This window comes from Crotalus tigris, unplaced genomic scaffold (assembly GCF_016545835.1).
Source record: "Crotalus tigris isolate CLP2741 ecotype Arizona unplaced genomic scaffold, ASM1654583v1 scf7180000021079.48256, whole genome shotgun sequence".
NCBI lineage: Eukaryota > Metazoa > Chordata > Lepidosauria > Squamata > Viperidae > Crotalus > Crotalus tigris.
In genome coordinates, this window is record NW_024098344.1 from 1 (window position 1) to 10155 (window position 10155).

Here is a 10155-nt window from a genome sequence, read left to right on the forward strand (position 1 = left end):
GCCAAAGATGGAGAAGCTCTATACAGTTAGTAAAAACAAGACCAGGAGCTAACTGTGGCTCAGATCATGAGCTTCTTGTTGCAAAATTTAGGCTTAAATTGAAGAACGTAGAGCAAAGCACTAGGCCACGCAGGTATGAACTAAATCATATCCCTGATGTATATAGAGTAGAGGTGACAAATAGATTTAAGGAATTAGATCTTATAGACAGAGTGCCTGAAGAACTATGGATGGAGGTTCGCAACATTGTACAAGAGGTAGCAACTAAAACCATCCTAACGAAAAAGAAATGCAAGAAAGCAAAATGGCTGTCTGAGGAAGCTTTGCAAATAGCTGAGGAAAGAAGGGAAGCAAAAGGCAAAGGAGAAAGAGAAAGATACACCCAATTGAATGCAGAATTCCAGAGAATAGCTAGAAGAGATAAGAATGCCTTCTTAAATGAACATGCAAAGAAATAGAAGAAAACAATAGAATAGGGAGGACCAGAGATCTCTTCAAGAAAATTAGAGATATGAAGGGAATGTTTCATGTAAAGATGGGCATGATAAAGGATCAAAATGGCAGGGACCTAACAGAGGCAGAAGAGATTAAGAAGAGGTGGCAAAACTACACAGAAAAATTATACAAGAACGAGCTTAATGTCTCTGATAACCACGATGGAGTGGTCACTGACCTCGAGCCAGACATCTTAGAATGTGAAGTGAAATGGGCCTTAGGAAATCTGAATAACAACAAAGCTAGTGGAGGTGACAGTATTCCAGCTAAGCTATTCAAAGTCTTAAAAGACAATGCAGTAAAAGTGCTACACTCAATTTGCCAACAAATTTGGAAAACTCAACAGTGGCCACAGGATTGGAAAAGGACAGTTTACATTCCAATTCCAAAGAAAGTCAATGCCAAAGAATGTTCAAACTATCACACCATTGCACTCATTTCACATGCTAGTAAAGTTATGCTTCAAATCCTACAAGTTAGACTTCAGCAGTATGTGGATTGAGAACTTCCAGAAGTACAGGCAGGATTTTGAAGAGGCAGAGGAACTAGAGATCAAATTGCCAACATATGCTGGATCATGGAGAAAGCTAGGGAGTTCCAGAAAAACATCTACTTCTGCTTCATTGACTATGCTAAAGCCTTTGATTGTGTGGATCACAACAAATTATGGCAAGTTCTTAAAGAGATGGGAATACCAGACCATTTTATTTGTCTTTTGAGAAACCTATATGCAGGTCAAGAAGCAACAGTGAGAACTGGACACGGAACCACTGATTGGTTCAAAATTGGGAAAGGAGTCCAGCAAGGCTGTATTCTGTCGCCCTGCCTATTTAACTTATATGCAGAGGACATCATGAGAAAGGCAGGGCTAGATGAATCAAAAGTTGAAATTAAGATTGCTGGGAGAAATATCAACAACCTAAGATATGCAGATGATACCATTCTAATGGCAGAAAGTGAAGAGGAACTAAAGAGCCTCTTGATGCAGGTGAAGAAGGTGAGTGCAAAAGTTGGCTTGAAACTCAACATTAAGAAAACCAAGATCATGGCATCCAGCCCTCTCAATTCCTGGCAAATAGATGGGAAAGAAACAGAGGTAGTGACAGATTTTATTTTCCTGGGCTCCAAGATCACTGCAGATGGAGATCTTACTTATTAAAATTCGGGAGTCACCTAGAATAAAGGGAATAAAAATAAATAAGAATGATTATAGGTTGAGAGCTTTTGCTGATGACTTGGTTGTGACATTATCTCAACCCACAGATTCAGTTAGGGATTTGGTTGAAATTTTACTTCAGTATGGGAAGGTTTCTGGGTTTAAGGTAAATAATAATAAGACTAAAATATTATCGAAAAATATGTCTATGAAGGAAAAGGATATTATAGTTAAATTAACAGTTTTTGAAATAGTCAGAAAGGTCAAATATTTAGGAATTTATTTAACGTCCTCTAATGTTAAATTGTCTAAAAATAATTATGAGATATTATGGGTAAAAGTGCAAAAGGATTTAAATGATTGGAAAAAATTACAATTATCTTTGTTGGGGAGAATTTCGGCAGTTAAAATGAATATACTTCCAAAGTTGCTTTTTTTATTTCAGATGATACCTATTTTGAAAAAAGATGCCAATTTGGAAGAATGGCAGAAGGGGATTAATAAATTTATCTGGGCAGGGAAAAAGCCGAGAGTTAAATTTAAAATTATGCAGGATACACGGGAAAGAGGAGGATTAAAGGCACCGAATTTAAAATTGTATTATGATGCAGTGGCTTTAACGTTGATTAGTGATTGGCTCAACTTAACTAAGGGGATGGGATTTATTATATGGATGGCACGTGTCAGAATCCAATTATATTTCATCTTTAATCATCAATTATAGAAAACCCCAATTCTGACTTCTCTGGATTCTGCCATAAGAGGGAGAGAAGGGGGAGAACAAAGGGGCTTTATTGCCCTCACTTCCTTCAGTATACTCCTAAGAAGTTGAATGTGTTTATTGCAACTTCAAAGGAAGACTTTGAATATAACTAGCATCAAAGAACTTTACCATGACAAAGAGAACTAATTACCTTCCATGTAGTTATCTGAAGTCTCCATACAGACGGAAGAAAGGAGCAAGGGGTGGAACTGTGATGCCTGAAACTATCACTGGAAGGGGAGTGATTGGGTGGGACTGCTGGGGAACCCCTTAAAACCTTGAATGGGAGAGCTTGGACCCCAAGTCCTGTCTAGCATGCCTGCAACCACTTCTTCTGAATAAAGGATTCCTGTTGGAAGAATTATTCCAAGAGTTCTGTCTTCTTAAGATGCAAAGTGGGGTGGGTCCTTACATTAGACAGGACTTGCAAAATTAATCCACCTGGAAGGGAGATCCTTGCCGGGGGATTTTGCAAAAATTTACCATGTCCGACAATGGAGCAAGAGAGGGGGAAAACTCCCTGGAAGGAGAGCCGCTGACCCAGTTGGAACCTTGCCAGATGTTGGGATCCGAGAGGTCAGATTCCTCGGGAGAAGTGATGGAGACACGGGACCACAAGCCTCGCTGGTCAATGGGCGTTGGAAAGAAAAGTGAGTGGGGAAAGGAATCAAGAAAGGTGACCCTGAGACGGGGGACCAAGCAACCAGAATGGAAGCAGGAGATGGAGAAATCCCTACACGCAAGTGAAGAGGGAGGAAGCTGGGCACCGTACTCAGACTGGATCCTAGAGAAAGCTATTGACCAGATGAAGAGAACTCTCAGCTTCCTAAGAGAGGAGAATACTGAGCCCTACGGCCACCCCAGCTCCTGGAGCCACAAAGGGAGAGACACCGAGGGGGACGTGGAACCTGCAACCCCAGGGACATCTACTGATCCAGGAGCCCCCACCCCCTACCGGACCACAGATGGCAATCTGGACGGAAGACACTACCACCCACAACTGAGGCACCGATCCATTCCAAGACGTCCACCGTTGGAGGTGAAATTCAAAGGGGAGCCAACACGCTTGGGGTTTTTCCTAACCCAAGTCCTCAGCTACATGGAGGAATATGGGCAGGACATCCCCAGCGACAAAGCCCGCATCTGGATCGTGCAATCTGCCCTGGATGGACCAGCTGCAGATTGGGTGGTGAACCTGCATGACTCCAATGCCCCAGAACTCAGTAACTTCAACCGTTTCATGTCCTCTTGGAGAAGACGATTTGAAGACCCCCTGGCTGATCGCAAAGCCCGTGAAAGGATAAAAACGATGAGGCAAGGCAAACGCCCAGTGGCTGAGTATACACAAGAAGTCCGGACCATTGCCAGCAAACTGAATTGGCCAGAAGACATCCTCCTTGGCCATTTCAAAGACGGACTAAACTATGATCTATATGATGCTTGCCTGCCCCGAGGGGACCCACATCGACTTGAGGAATGGTACATCTTGGCAGAGGAAGCAGAGATCGACATAGTGAAGAGGCACCGCCGAGGAAAACAATGGAGCCGCCCCCCCACCTGAGCTGACACACCAACCGGTGAAATCATCGGATACAGCCAAGAAGCAAATGGGGTGTTTCAAGTGTGGAAGAGAAGGGCATCGAGCTGTAGAATGCCGCTCCAAAGGCCCCCAGCACAACCCAGACAGATCCCCAATCAACAAACCCGGAAAGTCTTCAGCTAAGCCAAAAGAAACGGCCATGAGAATGATGGAAATTGCAGAACCCCCCACTTCTACTCACCAAGGGGAAAGAACTCCAGCCTACACCACAGGGCCGGTGGATGCCTCAGATGACAGCTCAGAGGGCGAACCCCTGGTAAGTGGATGCATCACACCCATCCTCAAAACAGTGACTATATTAATCCCCCCCATGCCCGAAGCTGTGAAGGTGAAAGCCTTAATAGACTCTGGCTGCACCCGCTGCCTCATTAGCCCAACACTAGTGGGGAATCTGGGCATCCCATCCAGGAGACTGGAACAACCAATCTCATTTGGCCAGCTAGATGGATCCATAGCAGGGGGGGTGCCAGCTACCCTAGCCACTCTGCCAACCTAGCCACTCTCCAATACACCTCTCCCTGGGCAACCATGAAGAGGACATAACGTTTGTGGTGACCCCAGGTATGGAATGCCCAATGATTCTAGGGATGGAATGGTTGAAAAAATGGAACCCCTGGGTAAATTGGAGGACGACAGAAATCAAATTCCCGAAGGGGGACCCTATGGACTTAAAACCCCAAGGGAGGCTACCAGAATCAAGAATAGAAAAAGCATCCATAGGAGAGGAAAAAAGATTAACAGAAATACCAGAGGAATATAAGGACCTTGCTGAAGTCTTCAGTGAGGAGAGGGCGAATGAGCTTCCCCCCCACCCACCCACAGACTGTACCATTGAATTCAAGCCTGGGGCAAAACTCCCGAAGCCCAGATTATACTCCATGAGCCCAAAGGAGAAGGAGGAAATGGAAAGATTTATTAAAAAAAACCTAGAGAGAGGTTTCATTGAGCCAGCCAAGCCTAAAGTGGCTGCCCCGGTCCTTTTTAGAGAGAAGAAGGATGGCTCTTTACGTTTATGCGTGGATTACAGGGCCCTGAATACAATCAGTGAAAGCAACCTATACCCGCTGTCCCTCATGAAAGACATGCTGTCACACCTATCGAAAGGGAAAATTTTTTCTAAACTAGACCTAAGGGAAGCTTACTATCGCGTGAGAATCAAGGAAGGGGACGAATGGAAGACTGCATTTAACTGCCCCATGGGGTGCTATCAATTCAAAGTCTTGCCATTTGGATTACAAGGGGGCCCTGCAGTCTTTATGCAATTAATCAATGACGTTCTAAGGGAGCACCTGTTTAAGGGGGTCCTTGTTTACTTGGACGACATTCTTATCTTTACTGAAACAAAAGAAGAACACGTCAAACTTGTCAGAGCGGTTTTAAAGAAGCTGCGAGCCGCTCACCTATATGCCAAACTCTCAAAATGCGAATTCCACCAGGAAAGGATAGACTACCTAGGCTATCGCATATCCCCACAGGGCATTGAAATGGACCCAGAGAAGGTCAAAGCAGTATTAGATTGGGCGCCACCCCGCACAAGAAAGCAACTACAAAGTTTCCTGGGCTTTGCAAACTTTTACCGCCAATTCATCCCCTCATTTGCCCAGATAGCCTTGCCCCTCACTAACTTACTAAAAACGAAGGGAACATCCTCAGTAAAACCTAGCCAGCCACTAACATGGACAATGGAGTGCCAAGCAGCATTTGAGAGACTAAAGAGACTTTTTTCTGCCGAACCAGTACTAAGGCACCCAGACATGGACAAGCCCTTCATAATACAGGCAGATGCAAGTGATGTGGCAGTGGGGGCTGTGCTATTACAAGAAAATGATGATGCAGTATTGCAACCCTGTGCATATACATCCAAGAAACTCACGGAAACAGAACAGCGCTGGCCCGTATGGGAGAAGGAGGCTTATGGGATACGTTGGGCATTACTCATGTGGCGACAGTTCCTGGAAGGCAACAAAATCCCCTTCCAGGTGTGGACTGATCACAAAAATTTAGAAGCCCTGAAAACGTCCAGGAAACTCAATCCCAAACAAGCCCGCTGGTCTCAGCATTTTCATCAGTTCCAGTTTAAACTCAAACATTTACCAGGGAGAAAGAACTTCCTGGCAGATGCTCTATCTCGCATGCCTCAATATAACAGCGCACGAACCACAGACTCTAGACCAATAATGGCAGAGTCACAACTGGCAGCACCAGTAACCACAAGAACCCAAGCCAAATTAAAACCACAACTGGACAGCCAAACTGGAATTGAATTCAGAAAAAGTTTGGAAACAGATGAATGGTTCCAGAAAAACAAAAATGTGTGCACAATGAGAGACGGGTTGCCTTGGGTAGGGGAAAAGTTATATATACCAACAACCCAAAGAATCACGTTCATGCAGCTTTGCCATGACACAAAATCAGCAGGGCATTTTGGATTTGTAAAAACTTTACACTTAATTAAACGGCAATTTTGGTGGCCATCAATAAAAAAGGACATAGAAAGTTATGTTGCCAGCTGCCCAACCTGTGCATCGGCAAAGAGGTTGCAAGGGAAATCGCCAGGGCTATTACAACCAGTGGCAAGTCCCTCAGCCCCCTGGAGGGAAATAGCCATGGATTTTATAGTGGAATTGCCAGAAAGCAATGGGAATACTGTTATCTGGACAGTCACGGACTTATTTTCCAAACAGGTGCACTTTATCCCTTGCCAAAAGATTCCCACTGCAAAGGCCTTAGCAAAACTTTTCATCCAGCACATTTACAGATTGCACGGGGCACCCCAACACATCATCTCTGATAGGGGAGTGCAATTTACGTCTGCATTTTGGAAGGAATTTTTATCCCTCTTAGGGACCACTCAGGGACTGACATCTAGCCATCATCCACAAGGGGATGGACAAACGGAACGGTGCCATTCGGTACTTGAGCAATATTTGAGATGTTTTTTAAATTTCCAACAGAGTGATTGGACGGACTTACTTCCTTTTGCAGAAGTTGCCTACAATAATGCAGTCCACTCCAGCACAGGCTACACTCCTTTTCAAATAGCCAACGGTCAAAGTTTCAACCCTATGCCAGAGTTAACCCCAAAAGAACCAACGATCCCTTCACTGAAAGAATGGATGGAAAACCTACAAAACACCTGGCCAATAGTCAGAAAATCACTAGATGAAGCTAGGCGGGCATACAAAGCACAAGCCGATAAAAAAAGGGTTGAGCCTACACCATTCATTATAGGAGAAATGGTGTACTTATCTACAAAATACCTAAAGTCCCTACAGCCCTGTAAAAAACTTGGACCAAAATATATAGGACCTTTTCCAATTAAAAGAATCATAAATCCAGTAACAGTAGAATTAGAATTACCCAAAAATCTCAGGCAAATACACCCAATTTTTCATTGCAGCTTGCTGAAAAGAGAGCATCAGTCACCTCTACGGCCAAAAATCCCCACCACCACCACCTCCAATCATGGTGGAGGGTGAACAACACTTCGAAATAAAGGAAATCCTTGACTCTAGGAGATATCATGGAGCAACTCAGTACCTAGTTGCCTGGAAACACCTCCCTGCCTCACAAAACGAGTGGGTCCATAAACGTCATGTCAGAGCCCCGAAGCTATTGAAGAAGTTTCACACAGAGTATCCCAACAAGCCTAACTAACTTTTATACCTGTTTTGTTTTCTTTCAGGTGGATCTCTCTTATTGTTAAGAGGGGCCGGATGTCAGAATCCAATTATATTTCATCTTTAATCATCAATTATAGAAAACCCCAATTCTGCCTTCTCTGGATTCTGCCATAAGAGGGAGAGAAGGGGGAGAACAAAGGGGCTTTATGGCCCTCACTTCCTTCAGTATACTCCTAAGAAGTTGAATGTGTTTATTGCAACTTCAAAGGAAGACTTTGAATATAACTAGCATCAAAGAACTTTACCATGACAAAGAGAACTAATTACCTTTCATGTAGTTATCTGAAGTCTCTATACAGACGGAAGAAAGGAGCAAGGGGTGGAACTGTGATGCCTGAAACTATCACTGGAAGGGGGGTGATTGGGTGGGACTGCTGGGGAACCCCTTAAAACCGTGGATCAGGTTTTTAAAACCCATATTTTGAGAAGTGCCTTGCTGCGTGTCTGGAAAAAGTATTACTATAGGTTAAATTATAAAATTCCAATTTGGGGGGTTCCAGGACACGTGATAGAGGGAGTATCTAGGGGAGTAAATTTGGATAAGATTTCTTATAAGGAATTACTTAGTTTGGTTGGGCAGCATTGGCAATTAAAGCCTTTAACTGAGTTGAAGCAACAAAATATTGTATATTCTTGGTTTTATTATAATCAATTGTTATTGAGGTGGAATATAGATTAAAAAGGTTGATATTATTTTAGAGGATGTGAATTTGGTAAAACAGATTAAAGATCAAAGTCAATTTCATATAAAAAGAATTTATAATGCTTTAATAGAATTGGACTCTGAAACGGAGTTAGTTAAAGATTGCATGATTAAATGGGCACAAAATATCCAAGAGCCAATTTTACTGGATACATGGGAGACAATTTGGGTTAGAAATGTAAAATTTACTCAAGCACAAAATTTAAGAGAAAATTTTTATAAAATGTTTTATAGATGGCATTTGGATCCCCAAAAGTTGTCCCGCATGTATCCGAAATTACAGCCCAAATGTTGGAGATGTGGAAATTTAGATGCAACTTATTTTCATATTTGGTGGACTTGTAAAGATATTAAAGCTTTTTGGATTAAGATTTGGTGGAATATTCAAAAGATTTTTAAGAAAAAGATAAAGTTTACTCCGCAATTATTTTTGTTGGGTATTATTGTAGATTTGGATGTTAAAGAAACTAATTTGATGTTGAACTTCATAACTGCTGCAAGATTATTGGTGGGCAATATTGGAAGAAATATTGCCTACTTTGGAAGAATGGATACTTAAAGTGTCTAATTTAGCAGAAATGGCGAAAATCTCCGCCTATTTGAAGGATCATTCACAAGAAAGATATATTATGGTTTGGAGAAGATGGATTGATTATATTCAGAAGAAGTATGAAACTGAAAAGTATTATCTTGCTTTTGAATAGATTTTAGATAATTATTAATAGTATTAATGGTATTATTATTTTTGTCTTAATTTGTTAATATTTGTTTTGAGAAGGAGTTAAAGTGTATTATGGTTTTGATTGATAGTTTAGTTGGTTTATGTTAGCTAGAGTATGTTTGTTTATTTGTTGCCCTGTAATCAGCTCTGGGAAGTGGGGGAGAGGAGGAGGGGATGGGTGGGTTTATATTGTAATTGTAAAACTTTTAATAAAAAAAAAATTAAAAGGGGGCGGAAAGCTATGGCAAATCTAGACAGCATACTAAAAAGCAGAGACATCACCCTGCCAACAAAAGTACGTATAATCAAGGCCATGGTTTTCCCAGTTGCAATGTATGGCTCTGAAAGTTGGACCATAAGAAAGGCTGAGCGCCAAAGAATTGAGGCCTTTGAACTATGGTGCTGGAGAAGACTCCTGTCAGTCCCTTGGCTGCGAGGCGTTCAAACTGGTCAGTCTTAGAAGAGATCAACCCCAACTGCTCTTTAGAAGGCCAGATCCTGAAGTTGATACTCAAATACTTTGGCCAACTAATGAGAAGGAAGGACTCACTGCAGAAGAGCCTAATGCTGGGAAAGATTGAGGGCAATAGAAGAAGAGGATGACAGAGAATGAGGTGGCTGGATGGAGTCACTGAAGGAGTGAGCTTAAATGGACTCCAGAAGATGGTAGAGGACAGGAAGGCCTGGAGGAACATTGTCCATGGGGTCACAATGGGTCGGATACGACTTCGCAACTAACAACAACAATATACAGAGTTATAGATGACTTTCATTTAACAAAGGTCAGTTTTGATAAAAATGTTTGTGGTTGATCTGTCATTCTTTCAGAATACCCTAAAGTTTTCACTTCTTTTTCCTCGGCTTAAATGACATACAATTGACCATGACGAAGGAGACTTCTTGCAGAGTTAAAGGAACTTTACTTTCTTTAAAGCTAATATAGAGAAAAGTATAATTTCTTACTGTCTGATCTGGGTTTACGAAGCAACTTAACTCTGGATCAGAACAGTAAGAAATTATACTTTTCTTTATAT